Source organism: Diceros bicornis, chromosome 21 (assembly GCF_020826845.1).
Source record: "Diceros bicornis minor isolate mBicDic1 chromosome 21, mDicBic1.mat.cur, whole genome shotgun sequence".
NCBI lineage: Eukaryota > Metazoa > Chordata > Mammalia > Perissodactyla > Rhinocerotidae > Diceros > Diceros bicornis.
The window spans coordinates 6,647,141-6,653,093 of NC_080760.1; the positions used below are offsets into that span (position 1 = coordinate 6,647,141).

The window sequence follows — 5,953 nt, forward strand, 5'->3', positions numbered from 1 at the left end:
GGTTCAAATGCCACTTGGCAACCCTTTGAAAGCCCTTGTCGTGGGGTGGGGTTCTCGGTGTGAGCTCAGAGCAGTGTCTATTCACCACCAGATGGGAAGCATTTCAGTATTTTAATTGGTAAGGCTGTGTTCATACACGACCATGGATCATCAGTTCCGTGGCAATTCCTGCTGGACCACCCCACACCCTGTCATGCCTCATCTTTCAAAGCTCCAAACAGGGTTCACACCCCATCAGGTGGTTGTAATGTAACCACAGCACAAGACTGGGGAAAAAAACACAACCACCCAAGGGTGACACACTTTAATGGCTCGGGCCCCATTGCCCCATTTGGACAAGTTGGCAACATCAACACTGAGTGTGTAAACTGGAGGACTGTCCAAGACCATGGACCTCAGAATGACACGGCCTCAGAAGTCATCTTGGACAGCAAGGGACAGTGTGGGGTCACTCACTGGTCAGGATTATGGTCCCTTATCCTGGTAAAGTAGAGCTTACCTGGGATCCATCAGGCCAAGCCAGGGAGGAGCCTTCTAGGGAATTTCTGCCCTAAAGTGAATGGCATAAGGAAGGCAGGTGTGCTGGAAATCCTGGTTCACAGAGAGCGGTCGTGTTTATGGAATGAGGCCCAGTGGTAGCCTTAAAGCTGCATCACAAATCTTTCCCATTGGATACAAAACAAGCAGGAAACAGAATTCAGAGTCCTGGACAAGGATCCCAGCAAGATTCAATTCTAGGTCAGTAGTGAACATGGAGGCACTAGAGGGGTCTCAGGAGGGAAAGTCCTGTCTGCCTTTAGTCCATTTGCACATCACCTTTTTGGGCCTTGTCCTCTCCATGTGCATGTTTTAATCTTTTTACATTGTTTTCCCCACTTAGAGCTGATGCAATTCCAGAGATTGAACTAGAAAACTACAAGTTCCTAAAATTTGGTCAAAAGAAACCTCAACAAGAGAAGCAGAAAACATTCCCTCTTCCTCCAGAATGTAGAAAGGCACCCCCTGCCTATGGCATGACCTGGTCCTGGGTAGTGCTGTTTTAAAGACACCCACATTTCAGTGGTTGTTGCTTTGCCTGTGAAAGTACCATCAACCTTTAAATCCCAAGAGAATGGGCGGGGGGCCGTGTCCGCCCCTGGAGCAGCTGAATGATACTGAAATGAACTTGTCCTCGGAGTTAGGGGGAATTGGGAGTGACGTCACTAGCCAAAAAAAGGGGCTGGCCTTTCTCCCTTCTCCAACATACAATAAGTTGATGACTCAGAAGAGTTCTCGATTCAAGGAGAAATGTGAGATTCTGTGTCTCACTCACATGCCTACAGAAAGCGACAGAACCACACGACAACTCCCAAGCTGTAAAGGGAACAGGACTTTAATATAATATTCAAATATGTCATTTATTATTTACAACAAATAACCACTGACCCTCCCCAATGGGTGAGTAGGTGCTGAGGTAGAGATGTCAGGGAGCTGGGATGGGGTCGTCCCTTCTCTCTTGGGCTTCAGGGGACCCCAGGAATCAGCTTACAATGCTCCCCTTCCCATCAAGTGGGAGGAGCTGACCCGGTGCATCGCAAGCATCCCAACAGTGTCCCCGCTGCTGAGGATGGGACTGTGATCGGCCACTGGTACGGGGTTCGGCGTTGGGGCCTGGGGGCTGAGTAGAAGAGTCGGGTTATCTTCTGCGGCCTCCCTCTGAATCATGGCCCCCCACCCTGTCCCCACTGCACTGGGTGCTTCAGACCCTGTGCTCAGTGCTGTCAGCCACCAGTACCCCATTCGTCCCTGCCACGTGAGCGATCATTTAGTATCAACTATTTCACAGAGAGGGAAACGGAGTCTCAGGAAGCTGAAGAGAGTCACCCCAGTCGCAGGACTGGTCAATAGTGGAGCTGGGATCCCAGTGCCAGCTATCCGACTCCCCAAGGCCACGCTTAGCCCGAAGACTTACTGAACCCCCAGGAGTCAGTCACCCCGGCCCAGACAGTCACTCACCCCAGACCTTGATGATGGCCTGTTCTTCTTGGCCTTGTGTATTTTGCAGGCCAAATAGGTCTAGGGCTCTGGCTGGCAGGACAGGTTGTAGCTACAGGACAGAGAGGCACCTGTGAGCCTACCAGGAACCACACCTCAGGTGTCCCCCTACTGCCTGCCCAGCAGCTGGAGTCTGGGTGTCCCAGAGGTCGCCATGTAATAAGGCCGGGGGATGAGTGGGGGACCATGGAGACAGGCTCTCTGGACTGGCCAACAGGGAGAGTCCACCCCTGCCCTCACCCAACTCCTGCCCAGCCTCACCTCTCATTCTCGTTGAGCAACTCCATGTCTTGGAACCAGGCCGCAAATCGCTCCCTCGGGTTCTAGGTTGTAATTCTTGGCAGCCTCCTGGAGCAGCAGGATCTTCCTCATGACTCGGTATTCCTGGGACCAGAGGGAAGGAGAGGATGCAGACAGGGCCTGGGTGGGGGATGCTGCAGGGGCCTTGTTGGAGGTGAGGAGTGGGGCAGGGGACCAGTCCTGGAAACCATCCTTCCCTCCAGTTCCATCCAGGCTCTACCAGTTATCAGAATGGGAATAATCAGCCCCTCCTCCAGGAAGATATCCTTGATGCCATCCTTCCCTCAACCCACCCGACAATTGGATGGATCTCCCACTCCTCTGTTATCAAACTCTTCCACTCAATGTAAGATACAGGGGGTGAAACCAGGGACTGTTCTGCCCAGAAGGTCTCTGATTTCCACCTCTTTCCCCTCCCCTGCAGGGAGTGCCACAGCTGCTCCTCAGTCCTCTTCTCAAGGTTGATCTCATTCCCCTGGAAGGTAGACAGCCAAAGTCCATCAGACAGAGCCCCCTAGCCTGACTAGCCCCTATGCCCACCTCTTCTCATGTTGCACTACTGCCAGGTCCCCAGAGGGGGCCGGGCACGCAGAGAAAAGAGGACTTGGACCTAGGCCGGGCTCTGGGCTCCAGAGGAGGAGGACATGGGGGTGAGACTGAGGTACCTGGCAGCACAACTCTCTCTGATGACAGACTTGGAGGCTGAGGCCTCAGGCAGAGGGGACTGCTCAGCCACATATGTGCTGCCTGACTTGGGGGAGCCCAACTTCTCTCTCCCTTCATGGACAGCATAGGAGTTAGAGGCTGAGTCCAGCTCAGATAAAACCTCACGCAGCTGTGCCATCAGGCAGCTCTGAGTTTCCCCAGCCTGGGGAACTGGAATGGGTGTCTCTGGCAGAGCCTCTTTTCACTCATCCCTAAGATGAGCCTGATGCCCCAGCTCCCAGAGGCAGCTGCAAGGCTCTCATGAGAGGAGATGTACCAAGTGCTGAGAACTCAGAGCTCAGTTTGGGGGCTCCCGCATCCCAAGGCTCAGAATCCTGGTCCTTCCTGCCTAGTCCTCAGGTTCACCCACCTCGAGATAGTCACCCATCGCCAGGTGCAGCATCAGCAGGTCACTGAGCAGATTGCCAAGATAGGGGAAGACACCCTGTGACATCGGGGTGCAGGTGGGATGAGCCCTTGCTCTCAAGTAGACCCCATGTAGACCCTCTCCTGAAAAGTCCCCACCCTCAGCCTCCTGGCCCACCACAGGGTTCCCACGAGGAGCAGCCTAGGATCCTCAGCAGCCTCCCCTCAATTCTTCCTCCCTTCACACCCCAAGAACACCACACTCCTCCTCCTCACCTCCTAGGGCCAGCTCCTGGCAAATCACATGGTGTGCCTTCCCTGGCCCTCCCCAAAACAACCTATCCTGCACCAGCTCTTCCAGGCCCTCCTCTTGGTCACTTCTACTGGGGGATTTGGGCACTGTGGCACCAAGAGAAAGGGCCCTCCTCTCTTGATTTGGGGCCTCCAGCTGGGAGCGCAGAGCCCCTCCCCCACAGGCACATTCACCTGCTGCTGCTGCTGCTTCTCCTGCCCTCTCCGGGGGTTGCACTCTGGGGGGGCAAACGTGAAGGGCCCCTCCTGTCAGGGTCGAGGACAGTGTCAGCGAGGCGATACTCCCCTCACCCCATTTCTCTCCAGCACCACTGGCCTCCAACACTGGACATCTGACTTGAGTCAACTGGTATCAATGTCAGTCCATCCTCCAAGGTCTTGTGATTCCAGAACAAGCCCAGTTCCAACTCTCACTCTGGGTGTGAGCTTGGGCTCATGGCCTGGCCTCCTTGAGCCTGTTTCCTCATCTGGAAAGTGTGACAACTCCAGCTACCACACAGGTTCTCATGAGGACTCACTGTCACAAGACTGTCATCCTTGTTCTGGCCCTCACCCCTCCAGGTGGAGCAGGCAGAAAGCTCCCACATTCCTTTCCTCCCTCTTACCTCAACACTACCCTGTGAGACCTGCACAACGCAATCACCATCCCTCCATTTCCCTGATGAGGAGACAAAGGCCCAAACATGGGCAGAGAGGTGCTCAGGGGCCCACAGAGGAGAGGCCACTTGCCCCTCTCAGCCAGAGGCCCTGTTCCAACATCCTCGCCTAACCCCCAGCCCCACCACTGAAAACAGTCCTGTCCGCTGAGCTCTCAAAGCTTGGTCCTGGGCCGAGTCATGGATGGAGAGGATGGGGTGTCTTGGGAGTCTGGTTGAGTGGTTCTTGCCTGGCCCAGTCCCGTGGAGTGTCTGGGCCCCAGGCTGGGCCATAGGCCAAGCCAAAGCCTTCTCCTCCCCAAGGAACGCCTCAGGACATTCCCCTGCACTGAATACTTTTTTTTTTTTTTTTGTGAGGAGATCAGCCTTGTGCTAACATCTGCCAATCCTCCTCTTTTTTTGCTGAGGAAGACTGGCCCAGGGCTAACATCCATGCCCATCTTCCTCCACTTTATATGGGACGCTGCCACATCATAGGTCAACAAGCGGTGCGTCGGTGCTCGCCTGGGACCCGAACCGGTGAACCCTCAGCCGCTGCAGCAGAGCGCGCGCACTTAACCGCTTGCGCCAAGGGGCAGGCCCCTGAACTCTTTCTTTATCCACACAGGAACTGGACCCCCAAGGTGCCACCTCTGATCAACAGGGAAGGGGATGACAGGACATTTTGATTCCCTGTTTACATGAGGCTCTTAACTTCCTTTCAGCAGGGTCCACTAAGAATCCATCAGTTGCCTAGACGCTTCTCATAAGCCACCGGGGGCGTATGTCATTGCCAACCAGGCACTCAGGTGAGACTCCTGTGGTTCACTCAAGTGACTGCTCTAGGGGTCCAGGGGGGAGTCCCAGAATGCACACACATCTGCCACCTAAGGATGAGCAGCCTGTTTGTGCACCTGGGCCATGGGAATCTCTGCCATGCACATCCCTGGGGCAAGCAGGCTGCAGCCTCTTGGAGATGTGGTGAAGACAGAAGGAGCAGCGGGGTCCTGGCTTCCTGAGGATAGTTTTAGGCTGAGGGCTAAACCCACACCAACCACCCAACAGCCTGGAAGAAGCTACTTCCTGCAGGATCGACATACATGGAAGCCAGAGACCTGTTGATGGCGCCAGCTCGGCAACTCCTCCTGGAACAGCCCAGCCAACACCATTGTGTCTCATGACCAGGGCCTCCTGCCCACAAACGGCACCCCACCTTCCCATGGGCAGAACAGATCCCTCTGCTTGTTAATCTGGATGAAATAGATGGGAATGTTTCAGAGAAAGTTCAAGTGAGAAACTATCAAAACCACAGCCTGCCCAGTGCCCCTCCTCCACACCCCTCCTCTCTTTCCAGACCCCCAGCCTCCACTCTACCTTGATCATCAGGTCTCTGCTCAAGGACTTGTCTTGACTATTGAGTTCCTTAAGATATTCAGGGCTCTCTCTCAGGGGAGGGGAAAGAACGAAGGATAAACATAGGAATAATGTGAGGGGTCTGAATGCAAATCCCTTTTCTTCGCAAACCCGAGAGATTCAAACTGCCTGGAGGAGTGCTCTCACTGGGCTCCTCTGAGCGCTAAGGTCTCGTGGTACTGGGAGGG

The 5,953-nt window shown here is 54.6% G+C and overlaps 1 long non-coding RNA gene across 1 annotated transcript; it reads right to left on the reverse strand.

Annotated features, from left to right (window-relative positions):
• Positions 1-1,348: 1,348 nt before the first annotated feature.
• On the reverse strand, positions 1,349-2,567 carry LOC131419443 (uncharacterized). The gene is made up of 3 exons (XR_009223253.1): positions 2,296-2,567; positions 1,996-2,086; positions 1,349-1,657 (listed from the first exon to the last, which is right to left on the reverse strand). It is a non-coding gene; the product is annotated as an uncharacterized LOC131419443 (long non-coding RNA).
• Between the last annotated feature and the right edge of the window lie 3,386 nt (positions 2,568-5,953).